The sequence below is a fragment of the Marmota marmota genome, unplaced genomic scaffold (genome assembly GCF_001458135.2).
Source record: "Marmota marmota marmota unplaced genomic scaffold, marMar, whole genome shotgun sequence".
Taxonomy (NCBI): Eukaryota; Metazoa; Chordata; class Mammalia; order Rodentia; family Sciuridae; genus Marmota; species Marmota marmota.
In genome coordinates this window covers 12,285,234-12,306,103 of record NW_025999900.1, presented here as the reverse complement: position 1 = coordinate 12,306,103, position 20,870 = coordinate 12,285,234, and the positions used below count along the sequence as shown (strand labels likewise).

Genomic DNA, 20,870 nt, shown 5'->3' with positions numbered 1-20,870 from the left:
TTTTTTTCACCTTTCAGAAAAAATACATGAGCCAGGCATGGTGGCACAAGCCTATAATCCCAGCAGCTCAGGAGGCTAAGGTGGGAGGATCACAAGTTCAAAGCCAGCCTCAGCAAAAGTGAGGCACTAAGCAACTCAGTGAGAACCTGTCTCTAAATAAAATACAGAATAGGGTTGGGAATGTGGCTCAGTGGCTGAGTGCCCCTGAGTTTAATCCCCAATACCCACCCCCCCCCAAAAAAAGAAAGAAAACATGAAACTATATCTGTCTTTTTTAATCATAAGTATTTTATGAATGAAATTGCATGAGGTATAAAATATAATGTCTTTCTAATTAAAGCTGATTTAACAAGACTATTGGTGTAACTTCATAAGTCCTACACACTGAAATTAGCAGCTAATGAAGTAAGTAGTTTAGTTTTGTGAATACAGGCTTCTGAGTGTCCTATTATTTACTTTCTTTTAAAGGACCCACTAACATAAGGTATTTAGCACTATACAAATAACTGGTTTTTATAAAAAAAATTTCATCATAAATTAATTTATAACTGAGCTTGTGTTTAAGTAGCGATGAGTTCTGAGAGATTTAGCTAGTAGTTCTTTAAGAGAAAAGATGAATTGTAAAGCATGTATCAATAGCACTTGTAGGTAAAACATACTGGGCCAAGAAAAGATTTGTAACCTTTAACATGCCACTTAATTTCTAAGGAATAATTCAGGAAGAGAAGGGGTTAATACCAGATATTCAATTTATACAAAATGCTTCATTAAAATCCTCAGCTTTTGAAAACTCTAATTAGGAGATAAAAAATTGACTTCAACCACAGGGTAAACCATGTAACTGAAAAGAAAAACTATAGACTTCTTTTAAAGCATCAAATTTTACCATATTACCATAAATTTCAAAATGAAGCCATGTGTCTGGGATATGGTCTACTACTGACACCAGGACATGTTATTTAATGAATGCTATAAGTAGAAATGTATCTTCTAATTTTAAGAGTTTCATTTTACATGTTTCCTTATTCAACCTAAAAGCTAAATATTTTAAATAGTAAACTTTGGTAATTTATTTCTAAGGAATCTGGCAGTTCTTGTTTGGTTTTTCACCAGCTAAGAGGTAATAGTTTGATTTTGTGATAACTACATGAGGAAGTGATATCACCAGAGTATTACACCTATCACTTTCTAAGTGTTCCTTGCCCCTGAAACACTACATTGTCCTCTTATAGTTTGAAGCACTCCAGCCTTCTAAAATGGAGTACTATGATGAACAGGCAATATCTTGGAAAATGAGTATTTATTCACATTAGATAAGTCCTCTACTATGGTCCTTCAATCCTCAAAAAGTCATAACAGATTTTTCACAAAAAATTTAAAGTGCTCTCACCTTCTCAAATCCGCAATCCATAGAGACTTTTGAGTTTTAAAATTAAGCAGGAAGTTGGAACAATCTGAAGTCCTGTTAAGTTCAGACAAAAAAAATATATATATATATATATATACTGCTGTTCTATTTTATTAGCTAAACTCGGCAACCTCATTTCCTTTTAAATGTTTGCCCCAATCTCCTGAACATTTCCCAGAGATTTATATCTTCAATAGTTATCCAGTATTTTGACAATAATGAGAGCTCCCAGAACATTTTATTTGAATTAAATATGTTGCTTTCCTTTTAGAAGAGATCTCAACTTCACCCCACTCAGGCCTTTTTTTCTGTTCTCTTTGTCCCACCCCAATCACCTTTGAATACATTCTACTAGTTATCCTTTTATCATAATGCTGTACCAAATATCGGCTGCATATTAACACAACTTCTGACCCCAGGAAATATAGGATGACTCACATTAGAAGAATTTGGGGGAATCGTGATACTTTGAAAGAAATTATTTAAAATAAAATCAGCTGGGTTTCTAAGCTATTTTGCACTGGAAAATGTTGATCTCTGTATTTTTTTTTTCTGTTCAGCTTCTTAAGACTGTGGAGAAATCCTGCCTGTCTCCAAACACAACCTCTATGCAAACAACAAGTGAGAAATCATTGAGCTCTGCCATAGCATTTGCTTTTTATGCAGCTCATTTTATGGGAGCACCTGTTCATGTAGATAAATGATGCCAAACTTGGATGCCAGCCCCAATGATAGTGACTTCAGCACAGGGAGCCAAGCAGGAACTGGACCTGTCTGCAGTACGCAAGTCCATCCAGCCTCTGTAATCAGGCCCTGAGGGTCCACATTTGCAGCAGCTGGTTAGACCTCCTACATGTCTGTTCATCCTGCTTACTGTGGAAGAAATGTATATTGATAAACACGAGCCCTAAGTCAACAGCCATCGATGGCCATAAATCACAATGGGTTCTCTAGTCTATATTCATTGCTTAGCAATTAGAAAGTCCATTTGAATGAACTTGGTCCTATGTAAATAATTTGAAGTGTGACAATTATCACAAGTGTACACATCCAGCAGGCTTTGTCTGTCTTCTGCTGTTGCCAATTCTATAATGAGGGGGATGATTCTAAGTCTAAAAACAGCCAGCACCAAGAGAACTGGTCAAAATTACACCAGGCATTTCCTGTTATATTTTAAAAATTATCTTTTGGGGCACATTTTTGGTCAGGCCAAAAATTGAAAGAAATATTAATGCTAATCTGAGAAAGTGGTCAACATTCATAGAAACAAAAAAACATTTTTAGAATGTGTTTAGTTTCTAAATATATAATAGCGGCTTTATGAAAACTAGTATGGTAAATGTTGAGTCACTCAATCAAGGTGAGAGTTACTATCTTGAAACAGAGAAGCTCAAAATCCAAATATAATGCCAATGTTCGAGTTCTGAAACATTGAGCTTTATGTTATTTCATCCAATTCTCAAAATAAGCCAGTAAAATAGTGTATTAGTGTTTACTTGCTACTGTAACAAATTACCAGAAAATGGGTGGCTTAAATCAACAAAAATGTATCATTTTACCTTTCTGGGGAATCAGAAGTCCAAAATGGGTCTGAATGTGCTAAGATGGAAGTGTCAGCAGGGCTGTGCTCCATTGGTTTACTCTTGGGGAGAATGTGTTTCCTTGCTGCCTAGATTTCTTGGCTTTTAGCCTTATAACCCTTCTTCAAACCTCAGAGCCAGAGATGGTGAGTCAAGTCTTTCTTTCCTCATTTCTTTTTGACACTCTTCTGCCTCTGTCTTCCACATTTAAGTTTGCTTGTGATTACCTTGGACTCATCTGGATAATCTAGGATAATGGCCTTAGTTAAAGTCAGCTGATTAGCATCTTTAAACCTAAATTCACTCTGAATTTGCTCCTGAATTCACAAATTCTGGGGATTAGAAACGGATGCCTTCAGGGTCCCTTATGCCGCCAACCAAACATAGGAATGATTATGCTCGTTAACACATGAGAAAGGTGAGGCTTAAAGATGCCAAACCACTTCCTTAAGGTGCACATAGCTGATAAACTGAAATGGGAGTGTTTCTACTTTATTCTGCCCAATATTTTCTACACCCTTCAGGCTCTTGATAGGAAAGAGATGGCTTGTTCAAACAAGGTAATTTAAGGAATTACCTGTGAGCAGGTATAAAGAAGTTCCATGGACATTACCTGACGACTAGTTAACAAGGTTCTGATAATACCATAGAGTGGAAAAGGGAGGAAGACGATGACCAGAACTTGGAGGCAGACATGACCAAAAAAGAGACCTAGATCAACACTGGTAAGAATTAATACCATCTGGAATGGGAAACAGCCAGCCAGGGGTCCCTGCAGAGAGGGGTTAAGGAATTAAAGACACTGACTTCACTCTTCCCTGCCCTTGGAATTCCTGTGTGTGCACCACAAAGGACAAGATGGTGCTTTGGTGAGTCCAAACAGGTAAGTATCAAATCCACATCAGAGTGAAGAAGGGCAGAGAAGGAAGGGATCTGGAGGGCCAAGAAGGACACCCTGGAATTTCCCCACTTTGATTTACGGACTTATTTATTGTTTCACATTAGTAGTCCTTGCTGACTTCTCAGTTTTACTACAAAACATGTCCTTGATAACTTAAATTTTAACAGCAATTAGTACTGAAATAGAATTCATTGTGTTCTCCCATACATTACCTCTTCCACAAATGCACTTACATACCTGTTCTTATTATTTGGCTTTAAGCTTTGGGATACACGATGCACCAGGAATGATTTATGATTGAGCTTCTACTGACTGTATTTTGAATACATATTTTGGGTCGTTAATAGAGCAAGAAAAATTAAATTCTCAGAAAGATGTCATAGGTAATAATAACTGGAGTTGAATCTGATACTTAAAGTATTAAAATATTAAAAAGACACTTTCATCCAAATAATAGTGTGCAATTTTTTTTTTCTTCACAGACATTTTTTTTTAGACAACATTTAGAAGGCATCATGGCTATTTGAAGGCTTTTTGAGAGACAGATCAAAAGCATTTATTTTTCAGTTATCTGTTTTCCTCATCACAGCTTTTTGTTTAGGCTTCACATTTTATTGTTTAGTTACATTCAAAATGAAAATCAAGTTCTTTAAATGATCTCTTAACTCCTACCAGGAACTTTACCTTTCCATCCTGCACTTTGCATGAGCTCAGGGCATTTTTACCTTCAAAATACATAAACTCACATTTATTTGAACTAGATTTTTTGTCCTTTGACTTCTTTCCAATTTGTTTTTCCTTATTCAAATATGTCAGAGTTTTGACTTGAATGGTTAAGCTCAAAGCATTTCTGAATATATGAAAGTAGCCAAATCCTGATTTTCAGTTGTTTTGTCTTCACTAATACGGAGAAGGATGAGATAGTGGAAATAGGATGAAACAATCTCAGAAAGGAAATGGAGGTAAAGGAGGGAGACTAGGTCATTTACTTTGTGTCATATCCATGACGGGGAAATCTAAGAGAAAGAATTTTGCCACGTTGGGCCTGGGGGTAGGAAATATGGAATGTGGATCTAGACTAAATCTGGAAGCTGAAGATAACCTTGGAAAATAATCACTGAGAAAATTATTCTGAACTTCATGAGATATGCCCCCAGGCTGTGGAGAAAAAGTACAAATAACATAGTATCCAGAGACATTTATATTTTGGTACTGTAACCTGAAACAAGATTTTTAGTATAACAATCCATGTACATTTTAAAGCTAGCACATACATTTAACATTCTGGCTGAACAACCAGACTAACATTTTCCCAGTGATAGTGCCAAGGAACTCACTACTCTTAACTGAGAAATAAGTTTTCTAAAAACATTGATCTTTGTGTCAGTTTTGTCAGATCTACACCATCAAGGCTCCGCTGAAATTTGATGTATTATGAAGAAAAAACCCTTCATTTAGCTATGAATATAGTTCTGTTTGTTTTCAAGTAATGACCTAACTGAAGAAAAACTGTTTTTGTCAGTTTAAAACTAAACTGAATTTGAAATTTTCCCTTAAAATATAACTACTTCTAAGTGAGGCATCTCTACTAACCAAGAAAAATTTGGAAATCAACAAAATATGTAAGTCTTTGTCTTCCATGAAAACAAACTGGACCAAAGAATAGAGTCTTGAGCTAATTGAGGAGGAAGAGGTGGGAGGGTGTGGATTTCTGATATTATTTCTTAAAAATTACAAGGTGTCATGAAAAATGGAAAGAAGTTTTCATACCATATCAAATCTTTTACTAACACTGCTGTGCAACTAAATAGACAGATTGTTGCAATTCCCCTATGACACATTTATGTTCGATAATCCTATGTTTAAGACATTTTTCAGAGGATATAGGAAGAGATAAAATTATTCTGAAAGTTATTCAATCAGAAGAAAAGATATCAGCAGCTTAAAAATCCAGTGGATGGAAAGGTTTCTTCTGTGCACATTTTGACTGTCTTGCCTCCCACAAACACCAGTAACAGAAAGGGGGGTGGGACACAGTAACAATGGGAGGGGAGAAGTGAAACCCACCCTAGTAAGAAAGAGAGAGAAAAGGAGGCAGACATAGAGTGGAAGAGGAGAGCTAGGAATGACCTGTGAACAACTTATACACAGGCACTAATAGTTCTCTACAATGGTTACAAACTCAGATTAAAACTAGCATAAATATCCTAACACAGATGGGGCAGACTGTCTGGGACTGTCTGGTGGACACACAAGAATCCATGAAGAGCCAAGAGTCAGGCCAAAGGAGCTGATGCTGGAGCTGATGCTCAAACTAGACCAGAAAAAGAAGACAGGAACATTTATTACCAAGTGCCTGAAGGTTCCACCAACTCCTGGATAGAGCACAGGTCAGCTTCAGCATCAAGGTCAATGTTCATTATGACTTATTGTTTTTTTCATGTATAACTTACCTGATATGTGAACTATGAATAATTTATTTTAAGTAACTTTCAGATCATTCTGTTATCTTTTCTTAAGTCCTAAGTTAATTTTTTTTTCTTCTTTGGTTATATATATAAGCACATATATGCATGTATAGATGGTGCATGCACACACACCATCTGAGCTGAAGGGAGTCAAAAGTAGTTTCAGCCAATACCCTGATGATGGTCAGAACAGACAGACCAACTTAGAGACACTTGTCTCAGAATGCTTACTTCATAAGATTTGCAACTGTCTGCCAATTCTACAGATAAAAGCCCCTTGCTGGAACTCAGGTCTACCCTGAGTGTTTCATTGCTCATAATAATTGTGTAAAACATTGTTAATATCTCCTCTTCTCATAAAATATATAATGCATGTTTGCAACTAATAAAAATAATTTTAAGTTCATTTCTTTTCTATATGACCTATTCAATGAAACAGAAAATTCACAAATTTTACATTGCTAGTAGTTTTCTTCCCAAATACCATTAGTTCCTGCTAGAACAGGAAGACTTTTAAGAAGCTTCCTAAATGTGATAAAACTTGAGAATCTTAAATCCTGTTGTTTTATAGCCAATGACCATACTACCTTCCCAGATTCTGATTCCTCCTGCAATGTAATCCCATTTCCTACTGCCCAGACTAATTATCTCAAATGACTGGCCTTCTAGTCTGTCATGCATTTTTGGCATATTTTGATTTATTTTTCATGCATCAGCACTTTGATCATCTATCTCATATTTACAATGTGTCTTCTTGTTCCAGTTTGCCTATCTAGTTTTTGACGCACTGATTAAACTCTTCTCTTCAATATTCCTGACCATCTGGTTGCAATCAACCCTGATTTACTTATTAATTCTTCAACACATAGAGTACCAATTGAAGCCCAAATCTAATTTTCATAATCTTCATCTGTCATATTAAGTCAGAGACCCTACCCAGCATGACTCAACTCTAACTATAGCCCTCAAGTTTGTTCTCTGTCCTACATATATGATTCACGACTTTTTACATCCCCAGTCAGAAAAGGGTACAGTTCTCTGCATGCCATCTTCCTACTTAATACAAAAATAATTGGTAAGCGATAAATATTTGAATTGTTGGTGAATTGCAATAAAAATAAATTTAATTTGTAAATGAATCACCACTGAGATGTACATAGACAAACCAAATGTTCTTTTGCTGTAGATAAATGGAAAAAATAGTGAGAATCAGAAGATTTAGTTTGACCATAGCTAGATGACCTAAATGGGTAGCCGATTCTCTTGGACTTAGTCCTCTCATCTGTAACACCGGAATGATTCTATCAGCCTTACACATATCCAGAGGTCATATCAAATGAAATGCAATCAATCAAATTTAATTAAAACAAAATAAGTCAAATAAAATTAGATATGTGAAAACTCTGTAAAATACTAAGAGCTCAGCAATGTAGGGGACTTTGTCGAGAAACATAGCATTCAAAGCATAATGACCCTCTCATGTATATCTACAGGTAGATTTCTGGTTTGGTGACAGATTTGTAAGAATATATGCACTTTTTTCCCTGTCAATGTATCCTGGGAATCCTTTTGATAACAGATGACTTTGGTGACTGGACCCTTTCACCCTTACCACTTCATAGTGATATCTACCTGACAACATTCACGTTCACTTTTTGCTGTTTTTTCTGGCCATCAGAGATGACTTTGTTATCTACTTTGGAAGCCAAAATTTTGTGTTTATTGGGTAGAACTCTTAAATGTGAATTTTACACTGGCTCTCAGAATTCCCAAGTAGGCTTAGTCTACTCATACTCAAAGGGGTATTTCATAATAAGCTTGACTGCCTTGCCTTCCCTGTTTTTCTGTTTTAGGATTACCTAAAAAAAAGAAAAAGAAAAAGAAAACACACAAAAATCTCCTTTTATTCAAATCCTCACTTTAGGTTCAACTTCTGGGTGAAACCAAATCAAAAAATTTCCTCAAAAAATATAACATACATTCTGGCAAAGAGTTCTACCCCACCCCCTGCCCAGTACTGGGGAACAAACTCAGGGCCTTGCATATACAAGGGAAGTACTCTACCACAGAGCTACATCCTCAGCCTTTTTATTTTTTAATCTTATTTTGAGACAGGGTCTTGCTAAATTGCCCAGGCTGACCTTGAAATTGTAATACTCCTGCCTCAGAATCCTGAGTCACTAGGAATACAAGTATGCACCACCACCACACCCAGCTCCAACAAAGTTTTTTTTCCTTTATTTTTTATTGGCACATAATAATTATATACAATAGTGGGATTTGTTGTGATATATTCATAAATGCACTTACTTGGATCATTTTTACCTAGTAACTCTCTTTTTCCTTCTCCCTCATCCTTTTCCTTTCTTTTGCATGTCTCCCTTCTATTTTCATGAGATTCCTTTTTTCCTTTTATCTCTCAAGCTTCCATATATGAGAAAAAAAAACATGATATTTGTCTTTATGAGTCTGGTTTATCTCCCTTGACATAGTGTTCTCTGATTCTATTTTCCTGCAAATTACATAATTTCACTCTTTATGGCTGAATAGAACTCCATTTTGTATACATACCACAGTTTTTTCTTTAACTATTTTTATGTTGATGGACACCTAAATTGGTTCTATAACTTAGCTATAGTTATTGTGCTGCTATAAACATAGATAAGCATGTATTACTATAAAATTAAAGTCAGTATACTGACTTTAATTCTTTTGAATGAATACCAAGGAGTGGCTTAGCTGAGTCAGATAGTTGTTCCAGTCTTAGTCTTTTGAAGAACCTCCATACTGATTTCCATAGCAATTGTAGTAATTCACAGTCCCAACAAAAGACACAAGTGACACTATATGCACATAAAATCCTGTTGTTTCTGAACTTGAAATTTAGCAATAGGTTTCTCTCAACCTGCCATATGAAGCCCATCCTCAGGAATATGTCATACACTCACCCTGTGTTTTAGCCAGAATAAGCTGCTTACATGTCATCCATTGGGAGATTTCATGGTTCCATGTCTTTTAATTGCCAGTTTTATAGTATCCGTCCCTCCCCATCAGTACTTGGAAAGGCCCTACAGATCCTTGAAGATGCAGCCTGATTATCATCCCTTAAAGCTTGACCATGCTTCACTGACAGAAATTCCTTTTCTCCATCATTCGGTAAATCGAAATATCTAATACAGGCTCTGGAAAATTATACCCCACCAGATGCCTAATTCTCAAAGACACAATTGCAGAAAATCCCTGTATATGTACAAACTCATGATCACACCATGAAAAGCAAAAGTCTTTGAAATGCAGATGTAAGATGGAGCCAGCTATGTTTCATACTTAACTAGCTTCCTCGTGCCAGGCTAACAAAGCTCAAGGTCAAATCAATGACTTTAAAAAATAATTTTTTTCTATGTCATCATCTTAGGCAACAATTTATAATAATTGAAATTATGGAAGATAAACTCAAGAATGTCAAGAGTTTAGTGTCATTGCTGCAATTCCTGTATTTCTTTACATATGCATCTTACATTTAGGCCATGCTGTACTTATAGGAATAATTTTTGTTTCTTCACAGACCCCAGTAAAGTTCAAGCATATACTATTAACACAATAAATGTATGCTGAATAGAGAAGAAATGAAAATAGTTACTGTGGCCATTAGATTGAGAATATAGATCTTAGGAGGATACAATGTTGAAGGTGCAAGAAGTTATTGGACCTGATGTCATCCTGAAATCTACCATCAAATGAGACAGTTAAAGGTAGGAAGTAAAACTTGGGCTGCCTGTACATCCATAAAGGGACCCTGGTTGACTTAATATCCAATGGGCATTTATCTCATAATCTCTTCAGTCAGTATGTGTTTACTGACTATTTGGTATATGCTACACATTATGAATTTTCAGAGAAACTAACAAGAACAAAAAAAAATGTACTTACAGCAATAGAAAAGAGGAGTTTTATTGCTGTAGTTGCTGATTTCTAAAGGCTACACTGCCAAGTTTATTCTTAACCTTTGCTTCATGACTACTTGCTCAAATAAGATAATCTAAGAAATTACTTGTGAGTTGCCTATTCATCCGAATGTAGTAACACTGGACTAATTCCTATTAAAGGACTAAGAATTTATTCCTTAGTTATCTTTAATAAAAAGAGAAACTCTTGCCTGGAAGATGTTAAATTGTCATAGTTTATCCAGAGTAAGAAAATAGTCATGGCCTTAAAGAATCCTTTCTAGTATGTAAGTCTTAAAAGGGAGTTAAGATAATAATGATCGCCATTACTGCAGACATCATCAGAGTTCAGCAGCACATGAAGGCTCTCCCTCCCAGAATCTGCCTTTTAGGACTTGTTAGCATGGAACATACAGATGTCTTCAGGTTCTCAACTCAGCATCACACTGCCTCCCCACCTCTCTCCAAGAGGACTATAAAAGAAGAGGTGACACCTACCAAAAACTGGCATCATCCTCTTATAGGTTTAAATGCTGAAGAGTGCTTCTTCAATATGTAGATCCTTTGCCTCTGTCTTAACATTTTTCCAGAAAGAGCTTACCTGACTTAAATTATTAGGTCGCATGAACCAATCTAACTATAACTTATTTGCAAAGGAGGAGGTGAGAAATCAAGCATGGAGTTACAGAATTGACTTTGGGGATTACATGACAGAGGAGGAGAAAGAAGGATGTTCATAAAGTCCCAACTGAGTTAGTAGCAGCACCATTTGCAATAGATTTCAGCTTTACCTTTTTCTTTGTGTGCATCTACTGGAGTCAGACTTCTATGCATAAAGTAATGCATGTACAGTAGTTAGCCCTACCCAGACTGAAGAGCCCAGGGTTTAATCTCAGTTGTGCACTGATGGAGTATAATTTGGAAATTCAGAGAGATGTATAAAATGCATCTAAATTTAGAATCTGACACAATGGTGGTTGCTAGGAGCTCAAAAGGAAATCACGGAACAAAGGGAGTGGCTTTTGAAGTGCTTGAACTCATTTATAGAAGCAGAAAGACTGTACCTTGTAATGTAGCCTGTGTGTTGCCTTGGACTATCAGAATGAATGACTAAATGGCTGGAGGGGCAGCTCCATGAGAATGTCATAAATGCTAGAAACCTGAGAGTATCAGAGAGCTGGCTTTCATTACAATGATCTGGGACTCAAGTATGAAAATCACATTAATAATACCTGAATCTTGTGTCTAATCTCTTGCCAATTGGGTCAAAAATTGTCTCCTGGTTTCATGCCATGATAAATATATCGTATTTTACTTGATCTTGTCATTTTTTAAATGCCATATGTGCAACTTCTTTGGTCACTCTACTCCTCCTGCACTAGTATCGCACACACTCACTTCCTGCAACTTGATTTGTTAGCATTAAGCATCTCACAAAGACTCAGAAGAGTGGAGAGTGAAATGAGGAGTTGGGAAGAACAACAACAAAAAAGCTTGCTTTAAGCAGGAATTGTCATGATTGTGTAAACTTATTTCGTTACTTGGCTCTTTCAATGGTACTCCAGCCAATTCCTACAGTCATTTAATTAGGCAGATCCAGCTGGAATTCCAAGAAGAATGAGAGATTCTTGTTGGAACCAGCTGAGTCATCACATGCTGGTTTTGCCTATTGTCATGCATTTCTTGTAGATATGATGCTCAAAAACCATTCAGAAGACAAAGAATTACCATGTAATGATTCAAGTGATAGAATCCAAAGGAATATGCAGCACATGTAGAATAGGAGAGGCAGTATGGGGGCTGGGGTTGTTTTCACTAGAAAACAATCTTCTGTCCCATCAGGAACAACCCAAATCACACTTCAGATTCTCTGTTCATACTTTTCTGAGAATGTCTTTATTCTCAAGCAGATAAACCACCAGAGGATAGCCCTCCCTTCTTTTCTCACAATCTGTTTCAACTTTATTTTAAGACTACATTCATTCCCCAAAGTCAGGAAAGTTTCCTAACACAATAGCCTTTCCAGTTTTCAGCAATCCTGCTGTCCTCACTGGTTCACCTCTTGTCAGCTTCTCTAGGTCATGATCCATGTTTGCCCAGCTCAAACCATCAAGGACTTTCATGCACTATGTGGAGGTGCCTGTGTGATCACACTTAGTGACAGGTCACAAGTGTCAGAACTCACAGCCAATTCTCAGACAACTCCCTGAGGAACTCATCCCTGAATGAAGGTCTCTCTGGAACATTTTGCTGTGTGGTCTGAAGACTTCCTGCAGGCCCAGAGTGAAGGTGTTGAGAGCCACGGCCAAGTCAGAATAACGCCTGGCATTTGCCAGAGAGAATGGTTGAAAGATGACGCCAGCGAACCATTGAGATGATGATTTGAATTAAGCTATATATAATTGCTGTGATGCTGGATTGATTGAATTCTATATTTGACCTTTACTGTCGGGCAATAGGGCGGCGGCTCTTGCTGCCTCCGGCGCAGGCTACTTTGGAGTTCCCGCGCAGTTCTCGCAGGGTGTGTGTGTGTGTGTGTGTGTGTGTGAAGGGAGTGTGTTCCCATGTGGTGTGTGCAGTGCCGGTGAGAGTTGGGGAATAAAGAGTTGCTGTTTGAAACTACAAGGCTTTGTGGAGGCTCGGTTATTTGTGCCCAGACTGCGGCATGAAGGAAACTTCAGTTAAAAGTAAAGTTCCTGAACCACGTAACTAAATCTTCACAATATTAAAAATGGGAAAAGGAGAAGTAGGGAAAGAATAATGAGAGACAGAGTCCTGGGGAGCCCAGGGACCCAGTCAAATGCCCAAGATGACATGCCTGCTTTAGGACAAGGTGGCATCCAGGAAAAATTGTGAAGCCTCATAAGAGCTGCTGAGTCTCTAAGAAGTACAGAAAGAGCTAAAAACCTGAAATATCAAGCCATCTTTGGAGAGCGAAATAACTTCTCTCAGGGCTTCTGTAATAACACTCACACCTGTTTTGTTCAGTTGGTTACTTTCCCCCAGCTCTCCTATCAGTCCTCCTCCCTTTCAGCTTCTTCCACCTGCATTTCAACAGTGGTGCTCCTGGGGTTCCTTACCATGCACCTGTCTCTGTTCACTGCATAATTTCTTTCCAGGTGAATGCATCTGTTTCCATAGTTACACCCGCTGTTGTCTACTGACTACACCTTGAATTAAAACCTCCCTTCTGAGAACCTCCAAATGCCTTCTCTACAGATACACTTGTGTCCACAAATGTGTCTAAATATAGAAGGCTGATCTACCATCCACTCAGAATTGTTCTTCCTCTCTTGTTTGCTTGAGAACTTCTCTCTTACCATTTAGTCCATACTCTCACATGGGATCACTCACCAGATCTACATATTCTGCTTTATTTGTTTGTTAACATTTTATTTATTGAAACCTACTATGTACCAGAAACTGAGCTAGGTTCACTAGATACAAAGTTACATAAGAGAATTCTCATGCACCTTACAGTCCAGTTGGGGAGACATACAATAAACAAAAAAGCAAATAAAACCATTAGTGCTTCTGCTAAGAGCTATGAATACTACAAAAAGGTTGTTGTGATGGAGAATAATGGTAGGGTATATATTTCACAGTGTTTAAAGACAGTTTCCAAGGATGTGGTCTTCAAGTCAAGCATTAATGTTTATGAGGGAACCAACCTACTGGAAAAAGAATATTCTGGGCTAAAGATCAAAAAGGTTCAACCCTCCAGAGGTGGCAAGTTCATTCCATGGTGCATCAGAAGGTCAATGAATGTCAAGAGTGACATGTCATGTGTTTCTTAGCTAGCATTTGCTGAGTACTTTCCATGACCCAATCATTATACATGAAGTTTGATTTATCACATTTTTCACTCATATTTTCCCCATGATTTTTATCTCTGTTTTGAGAATTAGAAAGCCAAGTTACAAGGAGGTCAAGTGATTTGTACCAAATTACACAGGTACTACCTAAGTGGTAAACTGAGATTTCAATCCAGATAGGTTGAGTCTAATTGCATTGTGTTATATTGCCACCTATTGTCATTTAGATCAGAAGGAGGTTTTTCAGGGACTTTAAGGACATGATAAGGAGTTTGGATATTATTTTTATCAGAATTGAAAAATCACTGGTAGTTCTTAAGAAGGGAGATGATGCTTACTCTCTGAGATTCTCTGAGGTTAGTCTCCATTGGCAAATTCAACCGACTCCTCTGGTTTATTTTATCAATCTCCACTTTTTGCACTGGTCAATCCATTCTCTGAGTCACCATCAGATTTTATTTTTTTTTTAATTTTTTATTGTTGGCTGTTCAAAACATTACATAGTTCTTGATATATCATATTTCACACTTTGATTAAAGTGGGTTATGAGCTCCCATTTTTACCCCATATACAGATTGCAGAATCACATCAGTTACACATCCATTGATTTACATATTGCCATACTAGTGTCTGTTGTGTTCTGCTGCCTTTCCTATCCTCTACTATCCCCCCTCCCCTCCCCTCCCCTCCCCTCTTCTCTCTATGCCCCCTCTACTGANAAGATCTGTCCAGTGGCGAGAGAGGTGTGTTGAAGTCTCCCATGATTATTGTATTCACCATCAGATTTTAAGACTTATTAAATCCAAACCCAGTCAAGTCACAGCCCTGCTTAAAATTCTTCAATAGCTATCCATAACCTTCAGGGAAAACATACAGCACTTCATGATCTATTCTCTGCCTCTCTCCCCAGGTTTGCTCAAGTCATACTGGGAGTTTCATCCTGTGCTCCAACCACACCGAATTTCTCTGATTTGCAGTATGTACTCTTCCCTCCCCCCACAGTACAGGAAAGCATTACAGTGGTTTTGCTAAGATGCACTGTATTTCTTGCTATTTCTACTGCCATGTGTGCTTTTCTCTCTGGCAAGCACACAGTTTCCTATCCTGAGATCACTTCTTGGTCATTCACACACACACACACTCTGCTTTATTTAGCTAATTTCACCTGCTGCCACTTCAGAAACCTCAGTTCTTCAGCCACCCTGACCCTGGTGGAGGTGAGAAGCCGTCCTCTCACAGTCTCCTCTATCACTTATGCCTAGCTCTTATAACACTCATTTTAGTTGTTGTTTACTTGTCTTTCTCATCCAATAAATTATGTCCCTTTTGAGTTTAGGGAATTGTTTTTTTTTTTTTCTTATTCATATAAGCCAATACCTGGAACACAACATAGACTTTAATAAAAATTTGTTGGATGAATGATAAAGAGGATGAATAAATGAGCTGCAATAATTCACAGTATGGGTCAAAAAATCATCAATGGTGATAAGGTGCTGCATGATTTATTTTTTTCAGAGACCATATACTACTTCAAATGATGACATTTACAAACTCATTCTACCATGAACAACTCTCTGAGCAAAAACAGTCAATAAATACATTTAAACATCTCTGTTAAAGCAGATATGATGATGCTTGGGACATACAATCTATAATTTTGGAATTTGAGGAGAAAAAATTATGACAAAAAGTAGGATACTAATGTACTTAAAGCATTTTACAGTACATGCAGCTTCATAATGCAAAAATTTTGTGTGTTTATGGTGATCCTGTGACTTGGGCATATGTATCATTGGCAACCCTCACTTTAGAGATGAGGTGATGGAGGTCTGAGGGGTTGGATTCTGCCAGAAGCTCGGCAGCCAATAAATAAGTGGCAAAACTCAACTTGAACCCAGGTATTCCAAATCTAAATAGTGCAATTTATTTATTGTTAAATGATATTAGAAAATATTTTGATATCTTCTAAAAATATTTAGTTGGACAAAAGAGCTCTAAACATGGACTATGACTTAGGAGAAATATAGCCTATAGTAAGGCATTAATTTTTATTTTCAAGTTTGCTACAGGCTCCAAGTTCAGGCTTCTGATACCACTTGAATTGTTAATATTATGAGTCTTGCTACAAAGGCTTAAAATCTTGGAATTTTCTGAGTATGAAGCAAGTTTTGTTTTTGATTTGAGAATATTCATGTATTCCAGCCATTTTGTCAGTCATTCCATGGCCCAGAAAACACAAATACTATTACCTATATCCTCTCAGCATAAAATGAATTTTAAATAATTCATTTCTAGACCAGAGCTAAGAATTTTATATGTATTTGTGATGTTGTTTTTTGCTATGATTGCGAAAAATTATAGTACTCTGGTTTGTGATTAACTTTTAACTTCATGTTTTAGAGAGACTTCAGAAGAGAACAACCACAGCTGTTTGTCAGGTTTATAGAAAAACATCCCTGTAAGCAGGACATGTTTAGTTATTTGATTTAGAGGAGAAATGTAAATGGAAAATTATCCAAGGAGGCAGAGTAATTAAATGACTTTCAATGATTTAAGTCCCATTCATTATAGAGATATACATTTTGTCTAAGCATTTTTAAAATTTTTCCAATAAAATTAATATGCCCAATTTCTATCAGCTTGAGGAAGGCATATGGGAAACAATAAAAATGATAAAGGAAGGTCTTTGGCTAAGAGTCCCCTCCAACAAATATCACATAACAAGACTAGAAATGTAGACATTGCCGTTCATGCTGGGGTGCAATGAGTCAAGAGGTCTCTGGCTCTGAGACTAGATCCATCACACACCACTTGAGCAAAGGCACAGAACCACCCATTACTATCAACAATTTCTTTGAAAGATCCATTGGACAGAAGCATTTGTCAAACAAATATCACCCAACAATTACTACTTTGCAAATAAATGCAAGTTTCCTGTCTTCAAGGAACTGACAATTTAGTTTTGAGACACACAAACTATCAAAACACATTTGCTAAGTGCTCCAGTTGATGCTGGCATAAAGTGATATGCTGTAATTTGACTACATATTTGTACTTTTTGACATTTTTTTCTATTAATGTTTTGGTCTTATTAGAAGTTAAGAATTGGAATTGTATGTTTGTTATCTTGTTATTATGAAAAATTTAAATATATAGAGAGAACATTATAAGAAACCCCACACTTCCACCAATCAACTTAAATATGGCCTATCTTACATCATCCATATTTCCCTACACATACTTTTATAAAAATTATTCTCCTTACTCCCTCTGAGTTATTTTATAGCAAACCCAAGGAATTATAGTACCATATTTATAAATATTTCAGTACATATCTCTACAACACAAAAGGCTACTTTTAACATAAGCACAATATTATCATCACCAAAGTTGAGATTAATTTACTCTTGTTTTTCTAACCTCTTTAGATGGGCATGTCTGACTATTTTTCCTCATATTTAATTTAAGACTGAAATTTTCCCCAAAAGAATAGTTTTAGAGGCATCCTGTAATTTGGGATGTGTCATATTTTCACTATACTTAGTAAAAAATATAACTTCCAATTTAATATAATCTGTTCTTTGATTCATAATTTATTTAGAAGTATGTGCTTAATATCTTAACATATGGGGACTATTTTTTTTTAGTTTTGATTATGTTTTTAATATGTTTCTAATTCCACTGCAGTCAGAGAACACACTCTGTATAATTTCAGCCCCCTACAATTTCTACAAACTTGTATTTCAGTGCTTTGAAATTTGTAAAAATGTGCCTTATTGCCCAGCATTTAAACAAGATGGTTTAATCAATATGAGTAAATGTTCTGAAAGCACTTGGAAAAAAAAAATGTTTGTTCTGCAGTTACGTGCAGAGCTTTATTGATATCAATTAGATCAATAGTGTTAATCATGTCATTCCAATCTTCTATATCCTGATTTTTTTTTTCTTATTATTTTATCAATTTCTTCCAGGGTGCTGAATGCTGTAAAATGCCATCGAAATCCCACTTCTGAAATGAAGGACTTAGTACCATAGCTGCAGAAAGGGCCATAGGCTCTGAGCTGTCAGCTGCCTTCAGAGACCTTCCAGAGTTCCCCACAGCCCATAACGGATGTTCATAGGGATGTTAAGGCCTGTCTTAACATCCCTAAGTGGGTAAAGTTTCAAAGGATCATCTCATTTTCAGAGGCCTCTTATCAATAGACTAAGACTTCTGTAGAGAATGCATTAGATCTCAAATTTCCCTTCTGACAAATTTTGCTTCTTTCCCCTTTTTCTACAGATGCTGATGTACCCCCCCACCCCAAACCCTGCTACACGGTCACCTCCAGCTCAGTGTTGGCTTATAGAAAACCAAAGTGTGACAGTTGGTGCCATGAGTTATCCAAGAAAGTAGCCATGGAGATAAGACCTTGGAACTGGATCATCTGTCACCCAGCTAACAAGGAGACTGCTCTCCCTGCTGCAGAAGGCAGGGCTGGGCCAGACAGCCTCTAACAAGTTACACTTCAGTCCTTACACTCTGACAGCTGTTGAACTACAATGGTATCCTGGTAGAAGGAAAGGTTCCTGTGGATGAAAGAGACCTCAACTTAGAGAAATAAGAAAGAGATTTTAACTGCAAAGACAATGAAATTAGGAGGTTACTCTTCAGCTCAATTGAAATTTTTTTTTGGGGGGGGGAATGTTGTTGTTTTTGTTATAAATATATTTTTAAGCTGAGAATAATTAACCAGCAATTAAAAGCTAAAGTGTGAAAGAAAAGGGGATCCATTGTTTGCATACAGAAAGCTCTACTATAGTTTGGATGGCAGGGGAAGCTAAGGATCAGACCCAGGACTTAATTGTATAAAAAGCCAACATCCAAAGAAGATTAAATTCACAGCCAAATAAGACATTAATATCAAGGTTGGGACCAGATTCAGGAAGAATGGAAACCACAAATTCTTGGATCTTGATATTTCCCTGACCCCTCTGAGCCATCAGAAGTGGACTAGTAAAGGTTTGGGCAATCCCCTGAGTGAAGAAAATTCAATGAAGTCTCCACTAATGATCTGCCTCCACATCCCCTTAGGACAGTATTTAAGGGTAAGTCACAACTTGGCTGCAGACTTCTGGGACTGATAAAAGAAGAAAAGATCTTCACACTCCAACAGCTCTCAAAGGCCTAGCTGGCATGTTTTGATGGGATCTGAGGGATTAAATGTGGGATGATAATCTGAGGATTCTTGATTCAGGGAGTTGACCACTAGCTGGGGTAAGAAAGAAATTCTCCATTTGGAAGAACTCTCATGGCATACAGAATTTAACACCTTGTCAAGGATCCCACTAGTTGTTCCAAATAGGCTACCAAGATGGCTCTGAGAAACATGGCAAAAACAGTCATTCACATTGAGTAGAAATTCCAGCATGGCCACAGCAGATGAAGGAAGGACTCAAAGGCTTGAGAAGTTGTGCTGGAGTGAATATGCAACATGAAGCAGAAAGCCACCAAATGACCATTATGCGAACAGCCCAAAGAACACAGTTTGCATAGGCAAAAATGAATGCACTCGTGAGAGGGCCATTAGCTTCACTAAGAAATTCAGAAGAGGAAGCTTTCCTTTGCATAAAGGGACTCGGACTGAAAGATGCTATTGTAGGACTGATAGCGATTGGCATCATAAATAGGGGATTAATTATCCAAAGCTAGATGGACAAAATTATCATAATTAATGACAAGGTCAAAGGACTCTCCCTCTCTTCTTTTTCTGGGGCTCCAATTACATGTAAGTTAGTCTCTCAAAGGTGTATCATCTCTCCCTCTCTTTAAAATTTCCATTCTTTTAAGATGTTACTTACCTCTGTATATTTCTTCTGACCTATATTCCAGTTTACTGATACCTCATCAGCATTGACTGCCATGCTGTTAAAACCATCTTCAGAGGACTTAAGTTTGCTACTTTATTTTTTATTCACTTATATTTTCCCTTTTTCCATGAAAGTTCTCAATGTTCTTTTTTTATATCTTTAAATATTCTGCATATTTTCAGTCTTCCATCAGATAACACGATTATCCATTGCCCTGTGAATACATTTTTCTTTTCATTTCTCTTATTCTCTCATTGCCTTGCTGAATTTTTACTAGATAATATATGTTATTTGTAATTTTTTTTAATAATATGAGGCCTAGGATGGTATCATGTTCCTCCTGAGAGGATACACACCTACTTCTGGCAGAGGCTGGGATAATAGCAACCCTGGATTAGCTGTACATGATTACAAGGAATAAGAAAATATTTGAAACTTCACTTCAGTCCTCTAGAAGATCAGATCGTTCGCTATGCATATTTAACATCCTGGGTGTATTTCCTACAGCATGAAGAATTTACCAGAACTCACCTTGTTAGCAAGCACAGAGCTGCAACTTTTGCTCCCCTAGTAATATGACACTATCCTAAGCTTTTCACCCCTTCTAACCTCACTGACCACCTTTTCAAGAAACAGCTGCTGAGTTTCCTTGCTTTAGATTTGGTTCTGGAAATATTCACTGCTTTGTTAGTTGACCTCAATCAACTCTGTTCGTGTGTGCAAGTGTGTGTAGGTGAGGGTATGCATGAGTGTGTGTATATAGGTCTCTTAATTTTCATTGGTGGGAGAGTAGTTGCTTCTGTGATTTGGAAATGGCTTGAGTGTGTGCCACAAGGGTTCAGATCAAGCTTTATCTTCTACTAAGGTGCAGAAATATTAGAGTTTTAAGAGGTGGAGCTGGGTG

The 20,870-nt window shown here is 37.0% G+C and overlaps 1 pseudogene across 1 annotated transcript in view; it reads right to left on the bottom strand.

The window, feature by feature from the left end:
• The window catches only part of LOC107143565, a 52,977-nt pseudogene extending 32,957 nt beyond the window's left edge, over positions 1-20,020 (bottom strand). The window contains exon 1 of the transcript XR_001503705.1: positions 19,958-20,020. The product of XR_001503705.1 is annotated as a cleavage and polyadenylation specificity factor subunit 5-like (transcript). The remainder of the gene's footprint in view (positions 1-19,957) is intronic.
• Between the last annotated feature and the right edge of the window lie 850 nt (positions 20,021-20,870).